The sequence below is a fragment of the Ovis aries genome, chromosome 3 (assembly GCF_016772045.2).
Source record: "Ovis aries strain OAR_USU_Benz2616 breed Rambouillet chromosome 3, ARS-UI_Ramb_v3.0, whole genome shotgun sequence".
Lineage (NCBI taxonomy): Eukaryota > Metazoa > Chordata > Mammalia > Artiodactyla > Bovidae > Ovis > Ovis aries.
This window is the reverse complement of record NC_056056.1, coordinates 26128737-26146462: the sequence shown is the minus strand read 5'-3', so window position 1 is coordinate 26146462 and position 17726 is coordinate 26128737. Positions and strand designations below refer to the sequence as shown.

The window sequence follows — 17726 nt, the reverse complement described above, 5'->3', positions numbered from 1 at the left end:
TAACCAGGGAGAAGGGAATCAGAGATGGGATGGCATCACAAGAGATGGGAATGTCAAGGGTGTACCCGGGAATCAGAAAGCATTTTTTTGGAAACAAAATAGAAGCTTCACCTAGAACAATGAAAGAAGAGGCATAGAAGCAGCTTGGGGAAGGCCTTGAACACCAGCCTGAAGAGACTGCACAAATTCTTGGCCTCCTCCCATGCGATCATTATAAACAATAACCTAGTCATCCATATTGTCTTAATCTGGCAAGCCCTGTAAATGGACCCAATTCTGAGTGTGGCATCACCACTCAGTGATTAGAATGAACACAGTCTTTAGAGCATTGAAATTGCCAAGTTTTCAGCTAAGACAGGCAAAGTTATTGATTAGTGCTTTCTTCTGTACTATATCCCTGGGCTGGGCAAACATCAGCTGCATTTTTCTGAGCCCTCCTCTCAGGCTCACTCAGCAGGATTGGGCAGACTGCAATTCAAGTGCCCGGAAAATGGCTGAAAATATACACATGAGCCGTAAGTACAGAGATGCACAACACTTAGGGCCAAGTGCAAGATTCCTTTCAGGTTAACCTTCCTTTACTGGAAAAAAGTAGTAAACACAGGATAAACCAGCATCACTGAACTGTCAAGAAGAATGAGTGATCAGAGCCCAAAATCGTGGATTTGGTGTCAGAGCTCTTAATGGAAGACCTGTGGGCAAGAAGTTTCCAGAAAGTCAAGAGTCTACAGGAGTCAAGAAAGGCTTCACAGAGATGGAATATGGATAGGTGGAGAAAGATCAGGCAAACAAAAAATCTTAGGAACCTCAGTTCAGTTCAGTTCAGTCACTCAGCCGTGTCCAACTCTTTGCAACCCCATGGACTGCAGCATGCCAGACTTCCCTGTCCATCACCAACTCCTGGAGTTTACTCAAACTCATGTCCATTGCACTGCTGACGCCATCCAACCATCTCATGCTCTGTTGTCCCTTTCTCCTCCCACCTTCAATCTCTCCCAGCATCAAGGTCTTTTCAAATGAGTCAGTTCTTCACATCAGGTGGCCAAAGAATTGGAGTTTGAGCTTCAGCATCAGTCTTTTCAAGGAATATTCAGGACTGATTTCTTTTAGGATTGACTGGTTGGATCTCCTTGCTGCCCAAGGGACTCTCAAGTCTTCTTCAATACCACATTTCAAAAGCATCAGTTCTTTGGCTTTCAGCTTTCCTTATGGTCCAACTCTCACATCCATACATGACTACTGGAAAAACCATAGCTTTAACTAGATGGACCTTTGTTGGTAAAGTAATATCTCTGCTTTTTAATATGCTGTCTAGGTTAGTCATCGTTTTTCTTCCAAGGAACAAGCATCTTTTAATTTCATGGCTGCAGGCACATTCTGCAGGGATTTTGGAGCCTAAAAAATAAAGTCTGTCACTGTTTCCCCATCTATTTCCCATGAAGTGATGGGACCGGATACCATGATCTTAGTTTTCTGAATGTTGAGTTTTAAGCCAACTTTTTCGCTCTCCTCTTTCACTTTCATCAAGAGGCTCATAAGGGTGGTGTCATCTGCGTATCATTGATATTTCTCCTGGCAATCTTGACTCCAGCTTGAGCTTCATTCAGCCCGGTATTTCATATGATGTACTCTGCATATAAGTTAAATAAGCAGGGTAACAATATGCAGCCTTGATGTACTCCTTTCCCGATTTGGAAAAAGTCTGTTGTTCCATGTCCGGTTCTAACTTTTGCTTCCTGACTTACATATAGATTTCTCATACAGATTTCTGATACAGATTTAGCAACCTATTCCACCCATTTGTTTGTTCAGGGATTCCCAGGTGGCACTAGTGGCAAAAAAAAAAAAAAAAAAAAAAAAAAACCTGCCTGTCAACAAAGGAGACATAAGAGACGTGAGTTCCATCCCCAGGACAGGAAGATCCCCTGGAGGAGGAAATGGCATCCCACTCCAGTATTCTTGCCTGGAGAATCCCATGGATGGAGGAACCTGTCAAGCAACAGTCCATGAGTTGCAAAGAGTCAGACACGACTGAGCACACACATACATTGAGCACATGCTCTGTGCAAAGGCAATGAAGAGCATGGCCGTGTCCCAGTCTTCATGAAGCTTCCATATGAGTTCAGGGCAGAAAATAAATGGAAAGGAAAGCAAATACATAATAGATTGCCACAGCTTACATGTAACATAAGCACTGTGTAGGAGAATAAAGTTTTGCTAAGGTAGTGGAAGCGCGCTATGGACTGAGTGGTCAGGTTGAGTGTCAGGTTGCTAGATGCGTCATAACAAGGCATTACAGACTAGGAGACTTAAACAACAGAAGCTTACTTTCTCACAGTTCTGGAGGCTAGAAGCCAAAGATCAGGATGTTGCAGGGCTGGTTTCTTCTATGTCCTCTCTCCTTGATGTATAGATGCCCACCTTCTCGTTATGTCCCCACATATGTCTCTGTGTGTCTTCACTCTAATCTCTCTTTATAAGGACACTAGCCATATTGGGTTAGGACCGACCTTAATGCCTTCATTTTAACTTAATTACTTCTTCAAAGGCCCAGTCTCCAAATACGGTCACATTCAGAGGTACTAAGGGCTAGGGCTTCAGCATTTGAATTGGGGAAGACAAAATTTATCACCTTAACAACGGGTCTTTTTGATGAAGGGATATTTGAATCATGATGGTTTAAACCATAAGCTAACTAAGGCAAGAGAGAATAGCCAGAAAAGAGAGAATATGCTCACCATTTTCTGGAAGCAGTAAATGAGGTGGATTTGGCTGGAAGAAGTAAGCAAAGAGAATAGTGGTAGATGACAGTGGAGAGCTAGCCTGGAACAAGATCACACAGGGTTTGTAACCCATGTTAAACAGGGATTTTTGAAATTTGAGGAAAGAAAGTTTTGAAGGATTTTCACCAGGTAAGTGACATACTCTTACTCATGAAGTGAAGTGAAGTAAAATCACTCAGTCGTGTCCGATTCTTTGCGACCCCATGAACTATACAGACTGTGGAATTCTCCAGGCCAGAATACTGGAGAGGGTAGCCATTCCCTTCTCTAGGGGATCTTCCCAATCCAGGGATTGAACCCAGGTCTCCTGCATTACAGGCGGATTCTTTACCAGCTGAGTCACCAGGGAAGCCACTGTTATTCATATCCTGAAATAATTACTCTGAGTTCTATTTAATAAATAAAGCAGTCATATCTATTTAATAGAATAATAATCCAGGAAACAGACTGTAAGGAGCATGAGTGAAAGCACAAAGACCAGTTAGGGGATGTTGTGATTGTCCAGGAAAAACAGGCTGTGGCCTGAACCAGAGATAACAGATGGCATTTTGTTCCTGCCCAATCTCCTGCTCCCCAGGCTAGGGCTGTGGTCCTCTAGGTGACCGGGTAGAGGGGGAAGAGAGTTCTCCATCTCTCCTTCCACAGAGGGAAGGCCAAGTCAAAGGTTGGCTGTAGACTTGTCACAGAGTTGCAATGCAGACATTTTGCAAAGGACTTGAGTTCTGGAATCTTAAAGAAAACCACCCTCACTTAATTCTCTGAAGTTCCATTGACCCCATACAGTTAAGGGTAAGTTAGGCAAAAAGCATGAGCAAGGCTTCGCACTGAATTATGACAATGCTGGAGAATGCAAATCATAGCTGAATAAAAATGTTCAGTCTTCTCTCAATTAGCCACACTATTGGAGCAGAAAACATTGTGGATCCTCTGAATACTTCATGTTTACGGCTTTTCCACTAAACAGGTTTCCTCATCCGTTCAACATGTTATTTCTTCTGTCCTATTTTGTTTATACTATCTATTGGAATTGTCACACAGGGAACAGTAAATATCTCTTTCCAGTAAAGAATTCAACCTGAATAATTCCTTGACACAATTCCAATGTTCAGTGCTTTTTAGATACAATAGTCAATGTAACTTACTGTTGAGTGGAACTTTCTAATTTTTAAAGCAGTGTAATAACTATTTTTCCTATTTACTGCTCAGAACTCTCAGAAAGACCCCTAGTGCCCTGTCCTTTTATTTCTATAAATAGAACTCTTATCTAAAGTAAAATTCACCTTCTGGAGGAATATATATCTTTCTAGCCAGTGCGGAATTAGTATTTAAAACAATACCCCATTTGTGGGCTTGTTCTCTGTCTTTCTCTTGAGGCTTTGAAACCCTAATTTATCCCATAACTAGTTGAGCAAGCTTCTACTTTTCAGGCTTTCCATCAGGTGGGGCATCCCAAGGTCTTGACTAGGAAGCAGGCGGGGAAGGCATCTGGGAAGAAGTATGGTTGCAGCTGCAGGCTTCATCCTTCAATACAGCTTCCCAAGTAATAAAGGTTATCTTCACATCTTTATCTATCTGGGTCCTGTCACTTTATTGATTGATGTCCAACACCCTGGACACTGATCTTGAAATCTGGGTTGCCTGTTAGACAAAGTTTAAAAAAAAATACAACTAAAACTCAATCAGAAATAGTTTTAATATCTAAAAAAAAAAAGGCCTTGAAAATTAAGAAGAGAAAAAAATAATTATAATCAGTTATGCTTGAGTCGTGTACCAATGTGAGCTGGACCATAAAGAAGACTGAGCACCAAACAACTGATGCTTTTGAATTTTGGTGTGGATAAGACTGTGGAGAGTATCTTGGACTGCAAGGAGATCAAACCGGTCAATCCTAAAGGAAACCAATCCCGAACAGTCATTGAGAGGACTGATGCTGAAGCTGAAACTTCAATACTTGATGCAAAGAGCAAATTCATTGGAAAAGCCTCTGGCGCTGAGAAAGATGAAAGGCAAAAGGAGAAGAGGGTGGCAGAGGATGAGATGGCTAGATAGCATCACAGACTCAATGAATATGAATTTGAGTAAACTCTGGGAAATAGTGGAGGACAGGGGACCTGGCATGCTGCAGTCCATAGGATTGCAGAGTTGGACATGTCTTAGTGACTGTAAAACAACAATGAAGATCTTTGGAATTAGACTAGAAGATATTCAAACACTCTAAGTGTCAAAAATGCAAAAGTCTCACCTGAGTGGAGATGAAGATTTACCTGAATGGCCAGAAGAATATAAAATCAAGAATACTTTATAAAAATATAAAAATGAACTCTTTAAACTTTGGAGGATTTGTTACAGATAGAAATAGATTCCAGTACTGGATACTGCTGCTAATAAAAAAATTGAGCAATTTGAGGGCCAAAATCTCTTGTTGTTCAATCGTACTGCTGAGAAAGGCATCTCCCAATTCACTTAGGATGATATAATTGTTTCATTAGTGGATGAGCATATTTGAACGAAGATGACTTAGAATTAAGAATGCAAATGTATTTTAAAATGACATTTTTAACATTTTTATATTTAGGAAGGATTTTGTAACTTTTTAAAAAATTTGGTCTATTTTCTTGCAGATGAAGCATGAAATTTCAATTTAAAATGCACAATTGAATAATTAATTTAGACCTTTAAAACTGAAAAATTTCCAACTTTATATTCACAGAATTTAAAAGAATTCAAATTCAATATAATCATAAGCTTAGTTTATTAGATTTGCAAGCTATTTGAGTACTTGGGAAGATTTTATTGTAAGTCAGACAACTGGTGTACTTCTAAATGAAACTAGATATATGAAATCAATAAATACAGCTTGAAATATAAAGGGAACTTCAGTTGTTACAACACAAAGTGATTGTTAAATATGCTAAGTATATAAATAGTATGATAATATCTCTAAATAAAATGAAAAGAAAAGGTAAAACTAAGTTTTTTAATCTGTAACTATAAAAAAGTAAATATTTATATCTGATCCAGGATTTCTCTGTTGCACAGGAAAATGGCCTTGAAGACAAAGTTCACATTTAACATATGCTATGAGAGGAAGAAAGGAAGTGGCTAACCTAACCCTAACCATAACCCTCCCAGCCAACATCCGTAGGACAGCATGATAAGGTGGTCAGAGTGTAAGGTCTGGGGTCAGATCACGTCTTTTATGTGATCTTGTTCAAATTCCTTAGCCTCTCTGAGTCTGACTCTTCATCTTTAAAATGACACGAAATAACAACACCTATTCTACTAGATTGTTCTGAAGAGTAAATGAGACGTTACGAAAAAGAAATTGCTAACTGTAAAATTATACAATCACACACACACATACACCTCACTCACACAAATAGTAGTTATTATTGCATAAGGGGAATACTTATTAGAGGATGAACTGACCAAGAGAGACTTCTCTGGTGGTCCAGTGGTTAAGAAGCCATCTACCAATGCAGGGGGTACTGATTCGCTCTCTGGTCTGGAAAGGGACCACATGCCACAGGGCAACAAAGCCCCTGTGCCACAACTACTGAGCTTTCCAACTGAAAGCCCATGCTCTGCCACAAGAGAACCCACCACAGTGAGAAGCCCGCATGCCACCTTGAAGGCAACTAGGGAAAGTCTAGCAACAAAGATCCAACACAGCCAAAAATAAAAATAAGAAAGAAAGAACTGACCAAGATAGCACTGTCCAGGAGTGATACTACTACAGTCGATGCTACTGATTTAATATCACTTCATTTCTCTGTATTGTTCCAGATGGACAACTTTACATTTCAGTTTTCTGCAGAACAAATGATTCTCTGAATTTTAACCAGTGAAGGACCAAAGGATCATGTTGATGATTTTGTTGTTGCAGGTCCCTTTTTCTTCAGGGACCAGCCACACTGCAAACATTTACAAATCCAGATTCCTGGAATCCACCCCAGACCTACCGGAGTCAGAACCTCAGACCATGGAGCTCAGCAACCTCATTCGAACAAGTTTTGTCTGGGTGATTCTTAAGCATATTTTAGTTTGGGAACTACTGCTTCATATAATTAGGATAGATCATTAAATTTTAATTTATGACCCCATAAACATATATGTATTATGCAGCCAGTTTTGAACTGAAGATGTTGAAGCCAGAGTGGCTTCCTCCCCACCCACAGTGAAGTTGCAGGCACTCGGTAAACATCCCCTGCAGCTCAGGGAACCCCTGAGGTTCTGTCTCCCATCCTCCTTTCCAGGCATGTTGACTTTGTTCTCCATCTTCAGTCCCTATTTCCACTGTTTCTGTGCTTATTTCTCTGCCCCTTATATTTATGATCAGGTGAATTTGCAAATGGAGATAAAAGTTGGATCCATGGATTGGGAAGATCCCCTGGAGTAGGAAATGGCAACCTGCTCCAGTATTCTTGCTGCAAAATCGCATTGACAGAGGAGCCTGGTGGGCTTTAGTCCTTGGAGTCACAAAGAGTTGGACATGACTGGGCAACTGAGCGTGTATGAAAGCATGAACTTTCAAAGGCTCTGTTCCCAGCCTCTACCTCGATTTCCTTCTCCACAATGATTTCCATCCTTCCTTGACTCCACTCTGCATAGACCAAGAGAGGATCTCTCGTCAGACCCCTACACCTAGCCCAGGTCCCCAGAGGTACACGTGCTCTCCACTCCAACTAGAAGAGTATCTACACAGGGTCGCCTTTGTTGTTGCCACTGAGCTCTGCTCTCTGGCAGGTGTTCTGATCCTCTAGCATGACACAGATATGCTCTGAAGTCCTGTTGGTCAAAGTCTGGTCCACACAGCAGTAGTCCACAAGCATCACTGGGCTTGTTAGAATGCAGAAGCAGCAGGCTCATCTCCAGACCTACAAAATCACAGTTGGCATCTTAACAAGATCCCCAGGTGCTCCATATACACACTAAAGCTTAAGAAACACTGTTTTGAAACAGTTTTTCTTGGATTGTTATTGGATTTGAGGAGTCCATGCTGAATCTTCCAAGTATGGGCAAGATCTCAGATGAAATATTTCAAACATTAACATGCATTATAATTATATGCAGCTCTTGTTAAAAAAAATGCAGATTCCTGGAACCTCAGCTTGGAGATCCTGACTCAGTAGGTTTGGAACCTGAACTTTTACAACTTCCACCAGGTATGTCAAATATCTTCATGGGGAAGCAGCCCTGAACAAGGGAACAAGGCCTGAGGTCACAGGTCAGAGCCCCTCCCCTTGGTTCACACAGGAACCAAGCCTGGAGACGCTAAAATTGTATCATACACTAATTAGAAGACAGTCCAAGTCTTTGTCTAAGAAACAAGAAATCCTCTATCAACCATAGGAGTTATTTATACAATTTCAAAATGAAGTTTTATTGCTTTAAACCCAGTAACCCTTTAAAGGATCGTTATATTTGCAACAGTATACATTTCTATATTTAATGATAATACATTTGTCCAGAAATATATTTATGTGACTGATCTTTAAGTCCACAAATGCTAAGAAGCTGATAAGTATTTAGATTTCTCCTTTTGTTTACTTACCTATTGGAAGGACTGATGCTTAAGCTGAAGCTCCAATACTTTGGCCACCTAATGCAGAGAGCCGACTCATTGGAAAAGACCCTGATGCTGGGAAAGACAGAGGCAAGGAGGAGAAGGGGGTGACAGATGATGAGGTTGAATGGCATCATCGACTCAAGGGACATGATTTTGAGCAAACTCCAGGAGACAATGAAGGACAGGGAAGCCTGGTATGCTACAGGCCATGGGGTTGCAAAGAGTCAGACATGACTGAACAAAAGCAACTGTGTTTACGCCATCATATTAAACTTTGTCACAGGAAACAGACTCTTAGTACACTGATGGCATAGGAGTTAAACTGACCACTTCTAAATGAATTGCAGGACATAAAAAGTGCATGGTTCTGAATCAAAAAATTATTCTTATAAATGCAAGATAAATTCAACCAAATATCAGGATTTTGCAAAGATTAAGAACGAGTATCTATTTGTTCTTTAATCATTTGGGAAGAATAAGGCAAGCAAGCGTGATGTGTTTACTTCTGAAGCAACAAAGTGTAACCATGCTCTGTTCTGCTAATTAATTGGCCAAGAAACAGTAGAAGAAGTTTAAGTCTTGTTACAAAGAATATATTAGAGATTCCCTTTGTAAAAAAAAAAATAATAATTACATTTAACACAAAACATGTAGCCGGTTTCTAAGTGAAAACTGGGCTAATTATTTTTAACAGATTTATTGAGGTATAATTAATATACTGTAGCCCTCGTTTAAGAGTGAGATTCAATAATTTTTAGAGAAATTGCTCATTGTGTAACTAATATCAAAATCCGATGTTATAACACTCCCATCACTACAATAACGTCCGTAAAATAACATCCCATTTGCAGATACTCTCTATTTCCACTCTCAGACCTGGCTACCACCAGTCCAAGCCAAACTATTTTTAAATACTTGAGTTGGGAAAACAATGCTGTTTTCCCTTATGTTCTATTGGAAAAGTCATCACTGAGGAGATGTTTGGGGAAAAAATACTGCAGGAGATCATTCTATCTATAAAAATAATTAAGATAATTATACTCAGATGCACTTGAGTGTACCAAGAATAGCAAATATTTGGTAATTTCTAAGTTCTAGTCAAGGCTATGGTTTTTCCAGTGGTCATGTATGGATGTGAGAGTTGAACTGTGAAGAAAGCTGAGTGACGAAGAATTGATGCTTTTGAACTGTGGTATTGGAGAAGACTCTCAAGAGTCCCTTGGATTGCAAGGAGATCCAACCAGTCCATTCTAAAGGAGATCAGCCCTGGGTGTTCTTTTGGAAGGACTGATGCTAAAGCTGAAACTCCAGTACTTTGGCCACCTCATGCAAAGAGTTGACTCATTGGAAAAGACTCTGATGCTGGGAGGGATTGGGGGCAGGAGGAGAAGGGGATGACAGATGATGAGATGGCTGGATGGCATCACCGACTCAATGGACATGAGTTTGAGTAAACTCTGGGAGTTGGTAATGGGCCTGGCATGCTGCAGTCTGTGGGGTCCCAAGGAGTCCGACATGACTGAGCAACTGAACTGAACTGAACTGAACTGAAGTTTAATGGTTATATTTAAATCTAAAACAGAATCCATGGGCTGGGAGTCAATCTTGGCAGGAATCCCAGTGCCTAAAAATACATTTGTTGTTGTTTAGTGGCTAAGTCATGTCCAACTCTTTTGTGACCCCATGGACTGTGGCCTGCCATGGGGTCCTCTGTCCACAGGATTTTCCAGGCAGGAATACTAAAATGGATTGTTATTTACTTCTCCAGGAGGTCTTCCCTACCCAGGGATCAAATCCCCATCTCCTCCATTGGCAGGAGGATTCTTTACCCTGAGCCACTGTGGAAGTGAAAAGATATTTACTGGTAATTAAAACCCAGATGAAACACAAGCAGTTTGATAAATTTACCTGGAAGGGCAACCTGGACTCTGGTGAAGTTTATAACCTGTTTCAAGGGCTCTGAAAAACATCAAGAAAAATACAAAGTTTGGGGAAACAGGGAAAGTGTAATTTTGTAATGATTTTGCATGTCTTTATCCACTGCTTATGTCATTGGTTGACTTACTTGTTTTCTTCAGTATTTATTTGCTTTGCAAATACTTGTGTGCTTTCTGTGTGAGATGCATTAGGATAGATTAATTAACAAAAATCACATTTTTCCTGCCTTTCATAGAGCTTACAGTTTAACCTTCTAAAATTTGAAGAGCTCATGCAGATCAGTAAGGAAATCACAATCTCCATGTTAAAGCAAAATGACAGTACTCACTTGGCATTGGAACCGGAGAGCCAGCCCTGTCATGTACTAGCTTCTCTCATGTAATGGGTTGAGACGTCAGGGGACATTGAGATAGAGAAAAAATGTATTCAGCATGTGGGACAGATGTGTATCTTTGGGGATAAGAGAGTAGACTGTGGCAGGAAGAATGATGACCACCCCCCTCCCAAATAAAACCATTCCCTAATCTGTGAATATGTTACCTTACATGGCAAAGGGAATTTCCAGCTGGATTGCAAACCTTGAGGATGGGAAGGTTACCCTAGGTGATGAAGGTGGGTTAACCTAATCATGTGAGTCCTTAAAAAACCTTACCTGGATGTAGCCAGAGAAAGGTAAGATGATAGATGGAGGGTGACTCACGGAGACTCATTATAAGCTTTAGCCCATTGTTGCTGGCTCTGAAAATTGAAGAAGAGTCTCATGGGTTAAAGTGTCTGCCTCCAATGCAGGAGACCCAGGTTCGATCCCTGGGTCGGGAAGATCCCCTGGAGAAGGAAATGGCAATCCACTCCAGTATTCTTGCCTGGAGAATACCATGGATGGAGAAGCCTAGTAGGTTACAGTCCACGGGGTCTCAAAGAGTCAAACATGACTGAGCGACTTCACCTCACCTCACCTCATGAGCCAAAGAGTATGGATGGCCTCTGTGCTGTGTGCTTAGTTACTCAGTCGTATCCAACTCTCTGTGACCACATGGACTGTAACCCACCAGGCTCCTCTGTCCACGGGGATTCTCCAGGGATTCTCAGGATTCTCCAAGAATACTAGAGTGTGTTGCCATGCCCCCTTCCAGGGGATCTTCCCAACCCAGGGATCAAACCCAGATGTGCTGCTTTACAGGTGGATTATTTACTGTCTGAGCCACCATGGAAACCCAAGAATACTGGAGTGGGTAGCCTGTCTCTTCTCTGGGGGAATTTCCAGACCCAGGAATCAAACCAGGGTATCCTGCACTGCAGGCAGATTCTTTACCAGCTGAGCTTCCCACATCCAGAAGATAGAAAAGGCAAGAAAACAGATTCTCACACAGAGCATCCAAAAAGGAACATAGTGCTGTCAGCATCCTGATTTTAGCCCACGAGACCTGTCTCAGACTTAGAAGCTACTAAACTGTAGGAAGAAATATTTCTGTTGTTTAAGTCATTAATAGTAATTTGTTATGGAAGTGAGAAAACTAATACATCACATTCAAGTTCAAGTTCAGTCACTCAGTCATGTCCGACTCTTTGTGACCCCATAAATTGCAGCACGCCAGGCCTCCCTGTCCATCACCAACTCCCGGAGTTCACTCAGATTCATGTCCATCGAGTCAGTGATGCCATCCAGCCATCTCATCCTCTGTCGTCCCCTTCTCCTCCTGCCCCGAATCCCTCCCAGCATCAAAGTCTTTTCCAATGAGTCAACTCTTTGCATGAGGTGGCCAAAGTACTGGAGTTTCAGCTTTAGCATCATTCCTTCCAAAGAAATCCCAGGGCTGATCTCCTTCAGAATGGACCTCCCCAAATTTCTATTTCCTTGCTGCTGCTAAGTCGCTTCAGTTGTGTTTGACTCTGTGCGACCCCATAGATGGCAGCGCACTAGGCTCCTCTGTCCCTGGGATTCTCCAGGCAAGAATACTGGAGTGGGGTTGCCATTTCCTTCTCCAATGCATGAAAGTGAAAAGTGAAAGTGAAGTCACTCATTCATGCCCAACTCGTAGCAACCCCATGGACTGCAGCCTACCAGGCTCCTCTGTCCATGAGATTTTCCAGGCAAGAGTACTGGAGTGGGGTGCCATTGCCTTCTCCTAACCTGTAAGATAAAGATACTGGTTCTGATACAATTGTTGTGAGAATTTGGCATAAACTGCAATGTACTGAGCTCTGTACCTGATGGCTAATGAATACTTAGAAATTGGCTCAAAAATGGATCTGCTAAGGTGGTGCTGTTGGTAAAGAACCCACCTAGCAATGCAGGAAACTTGAGACGCAGGTTGGATCACTAGGTTGGGATGATCCCCTGGAGAAGGAAATGGCTTACTTACTCCAATATTCTTGCCTGGAAAATCCCATGGACAGAGGAACCTGGCAAGTTACAGTCCACAGGGTCATACAGAATAGGACAAGACTGAGAGACTTAGCATGGCATGCAAAGAAATTTTAAGAAGGAAGCAAAGGAGCTACCTCTCATCACAGGTCAGAAGGCTCGCTTTAGTCCAGAGCCTGGTACCAATGAGATGTATATGAGCTTAGGCAACTCTCATTCTCTCCCTGGCTGCAGTTTTTCCAAAGAAGGAATTAGAATTAGAAGGTTAATTTCTGTGGGCATCTCCTCCTCTGACATGGATGAATAATATAAATGAAAAGCCATAAAACTTGTGCATGAAGCCACTTAGAAGCAGCAGCAGCAGCAAGAACATATAAGATATTATCATAACACAAACTCTGTGAGATTCAAAAGTGTCAGACTTGGAGGCCTTGGAGGTCTTGGAGGCCCCGCTCTGAGGTCGGCTCTGCAGTGAACAGGCTTCGGTTCCACCAGAACAGGCAGGTACACTAGGTAGGCACCTTGCCTGGGCTTTTCCTTTTATGCTTTTCTGACTTCTCTCCCCCACCTCCAGGGAGTCCTGGGCTGGAATAGTCTCAGTAGGGTTAAGCTGCAAGGAAATTAAATTGTTTAATTTGGGGTTTTGTTTTTTCCCTGTGTTGACAGCGATACCTAAGTTTTAAGTCTTTTCTTCTTTTCTTGGAAAAACCAAGCAAAAAATAATTAGGGTTTTTAAAGAAAATCACATGAAAGCTGGAAGGAATATTCTTATTCTCGTACACAATTCTTAGGACTATGAATCCATAAAATTATTTGATGAACAATCTGATAAAATCAGTTTCATAAATTGTATGTATTCCTTGGCTCAACACTTGCTTTTCTAGGAAATAATCATAGTAAATGTATTACATTATGTGTAAAAAGGTATTTATTGCAACTGGTTCATTCTAATTTAAACATGGCAACACTCTAAATGTTCATCATCAAGGGACTGGTGAAATATATTTTAGCACCACCACAAAATGAAATATTAGTTAGATCTTAAAAACATGAAAGATTTGTTCTATATAGTTAACTGTATAAATATTTATATAAGCACATATACAGAGAGAAAGATTGGAAAGATGCCTAGTTTATAATTTTAATTAAAAAGGCATGTTAGGTAATAGTAAGTGTAATAATAAGCTATTTCTATAAGGAATATTTACATTTCTTTGTTAACTAAAATAATACTAAAAGGTAGTCCCCAAAATGTTAACAGAACAAAAAGTAATTATATAACAATTTAATTAGCAAAAATTATCACAGTGATAATAGACCAACGTATCACATTATGTCCTTCAGTTCAGAAAGCAGATGTGGATTACTGGGCTGGTGAGGACTTGAAGACAGAGGATGGAGGATCTATTGACGTAAAATTGGCCCATGAACAAAATCTAGGGAATATAGAAGAAGTCCAGTAGTTCCCAAAGGAGAGGATGTAAAATGTAAATGGTGGCTTGGCAGCTTTCCAGGAGACGCAAAAGAAAGAGACAGGCAAGGTAGCTACCAAATTAACTACCCAGGAGCTTAGTGGGGTGATGATTTCCTGGATGTGAAATGCGGCAAGCCTTGAAAGCTCTTGGACCCAAGGAATATCAGAAATCCAGCCTTTGCCAGTTGGATTCTTTTTATTATATCTTCCAGGTGCTTTCCCTTTATTTTTTATGTTTTATATTTGCAATTGTGATGGATTAAAAATAACCATAAATTCTTTGCTACTTCCTCCTATCAAGTGTAAGAGGGATCGGTGGGGTCTAAGTTCCCTCCCACATGATACTGGGGTCAGCCATGCTTGTGACTTGCTTTGGCCAATGGGCTATGAGCAAACAGGACTCATGCAGAAGTCCGATAGGTGCTTGTGACCTGGGGCTTGTCATCTTGAAACTCTGAGGTGTCCATGCTGTAAGGAAGCTGCTCTAGAAAGCCCACGTGGAGGAGGACCAAGGTGCCTGACAGCCAGCATCAACTCCCAAATATGACACCAGGTCATCATGGACTATCCAACCATTCCATTCATCCTCTGGAATCGAAGGGTTAAGCCCACAAAATTCTGACCAAAAATAAATAATTTTTATTTTAGTCCTAAGCTGGAGGTATTTGGTTACACAGCCATAGACAACTGATACAGTAGTTACTAACCTTCTTTTTGTAAGCTCCAGAAGTCTCAGCTGGGTTGTAGAGTAACACCCTGCTCAAAAAGCAGAGATTAAAATGGTGAAACTTGTCATTGACTACCACCTCCTAAACCTGGAAAAAGAATGGTTTTCCAGAGCAACTTCCTGCTCACATATTCAGAGAATCTTTCAAAGGCATCACTACCCGAAAGACTATTTTACCCTGCTGGAAGTCGCATGACAAGCCTTTTTGTTTTGTGAACAGAAAAAACATAATCATTGTTTAATAATAGCAAAAAGAGTAGATAACTTTTCTTGATTGCTTTCAATATAGAAGGACTGGAATTGGTGTTAACACCACCCTCATTTTGCAGCTGGAAAAGCTGAGCCAGAGAAATTGAACAACTTGCCCATGCTCACACAGCCAGGAAGTCGCAGAGTCTGGCTTGCAACTCAGATTTGAGAAAGCCCTTGTGTGTATTAATGCTCAGTCACTAAGTCATGTCCAACTTTTTGAGACCTCGTGAACTGTAGCCCACCAGGCTCCTCTCTCCACGGGATTTTCCTAAGCAAGAATACTGAAGTGGATTGCCATTCCTCCTCCAGGGGATCTTCCCAACCCAAGGATCAAACCCTTGTCTCCTGTGTCTCCTGCATTGGCAGGCAGATTCTCCACCACTGAGTCACTTGGGAAGCCAGAGAAAGCCCTTGCTCTTAGCTGTTATTGAATATCTCCTCTCAAGTTTTATACTGATTTTCTTTTGTTTTCCTGAACAATCCGGGAAATGAGTCACTAAAACGTCTGTCTCAGTTTTCTCATATGTGGTATTGGAGTGATGACAGGGCCTGTCCCATGGAGTTTTCGTGAGGATTAAATGGGATGGTGTGTAAGAGCCCTTACACACAGTGCCTGGCCTCCAGTGAGCCCTGGTAGCCGGTTGTAGTGGGAGGAAGAGCAATGGTGAAAACAGCACAAAGGGAATGAGAACTCAAGGATCTGATGATGCCAATCCTTGGGGGGAGAGCCACGCTTTCATCCTTGACTTAAACTTAACTCCATGATTTGGTCTCTACTTCAATGTCCCTCAGATGTGCTAGACGCTTTGCTGTGCAAATCACCTGGACCAGCAAGAAACTCTCCCATTACAATTAAAGAAGCTCTGGCTCTTGTCTTCCTGGGGCCCTCGTCAGCAGCTGTAGGACCTAAATTCTATGATCCTGGTTGACTGAGAAAGACAAAGAGCAACCTGCAGTCACTGCACTAGTCCCGCTGGCTGACAAGGGATGGGAACTGTGTTTGGCTTTCACCTCTTTACTTCCTGCCCCCTTTCCATTGGTGTTATTCAAATGAACAGCCAGATGAGAAGATAATAGGGCTTTGTTCCAGAGATTACAAGGAGTACATTGTCACCTATCTTTTGTACCCAGGAACATTTCTTCACAGGAGACTGAAGCCTGGAGTTTGCCAAAAGGCATATAGAGCTTCCATATGCCTGCTCTGGAGACAAAACCCATGCATTTTAAATGCCATCAAGTTTGCTCTTCAGCAGATGACTCAACTGTCATCACCAGGGAAGATTCCAGCTATCTAACACATTCCCTCCCCCCAAATGTAGAAGGACTTTGGGAAACTGAAAGATTCTTATTTTTTCTCATAATACATCATTCTCCCTTTATCATCCAGCTACTGATGTTCATTCTGAAAATGTAGGGAAAGTTGAGAGTTGGCTATCAATCTATTGGTACTCAAATGTCCAATGGAGTCACCCTGACTTTGAAGATCTAAATAAAATTGGCTTTACCTTCTAGCTCTTATCTTGGGGAAGTTCAGGGCTCTCCCAAAGTCATGGGTGAATTCCCAGGGCTGACATTCTCAGGCCGCCTCTTAATCTGGTTTTCTTGTCCTTCTGAATCCTCTCCCTGCTGACTTTTTGTGTATTCCTGCCCTCCTCCACTCCAGCCACTCTCTCTTCTCTGGCCCGCTGACTCAAAATGCAACATCACCACCACTTTTCCCTGATTTCTTCCGAAGCAGACACTTGAGACAGTTGTGTATAGTGAAATTTTATTAAACAATCAGATTGGGAGTAAGAAGTGATAACTTAGGGCAGAAAAATTACACCTTCATGTTCTTCAAAAATGTTTCTGCCAAGCCTTCTTCAGGGAATTTTTCACTGGTCATGCTTAAGTCTAATGCTTTCTTATCTCTTGCAAAATACAAGAGGGGGGCCACATTCGACTCAAAATTCTCCTCAGTCTTTTATGCAAAAAAATGTCAATTTCTTTTGCTCTCATCCCTCTCCTCCCTCTGTGAAGCAGAGAGTTCAAAATCAGGCCCATCCTTTCAAGAGTGTTTCTAAACATTTATCATATGGAGTAGAATCCTAGTGTAGTAAATTTGGATTAATACTTTCCCAGGTAAGCAACACTGTGGAATGGAAGAAACCCTGAACCCTTGTTCAGGAAGCCCTGACCCCTAGTCAGGAGACCCAAGTTTGACTCCTGGCTCAGGTGTTTCCTAGTTTTTTGACTTTGAGCAAAATAACTTACTCTCTCTGGGTTTTTCTCTTCCTCTGAAACATACATCTCATGAATCTCTTTCAGGGTTCATATTAGGGCAGGTAACAGATTGAATATGGAAGTATGATTGGGATTCAGAAATGACTGCTGTATGCCAGAGAGCTTGGGTGACAGAAACTAATATTTAACATCCTGAGCCTTGCACTCAGGAACTTACACTTTAATTGAAGAGAATAGGAGATGAAGATGGTATGTTAGGAAACAAGAAGCCAGAGGAGGGGGAGACTGCCACAGACCGGGAAGGGGAGGGCAGGCTTCCTGGGGAGATGGGCGGGGTTCAAGATGAGCGTTGAAGTGTATGATGCGAGAACAGCAAGATCATTTCAAGTAAGGAG

At 41.5% G+C, this 17726-nt stretch overlaps 1 long non-coding RNA gene across 2 annotated transcripts; it reads right to left on the bottom strand.

Annotated features, from left to right (window-relative positions):
• Window positions 1-3182: 3182 nt before the first annotated feature.
• Window positions 3183-14891, bottom strand: LOC121819009 (uncharacterized). 2 transcript variants are annotated; one of them, XR_006059108.2, is made up of 5 exons: window positions 14837-14891; window positions 10619-13265; window positions 10261-10311; window positions 8338-8424; window positions 3183-7660 (listed from the first exon to the last, which is right to left on the bottom strand). It is a non-coding gene; the product is annotated as an uncharacterized LOC121819009 (long non-coding RNA). The 2 variants fall into 2 exon arrangements; XR_009600129.1 differs by having other exon boundaries at window positions 10261-13265.
• Window positions 14892-17726: the final 2835 nt, after the last annotated feature.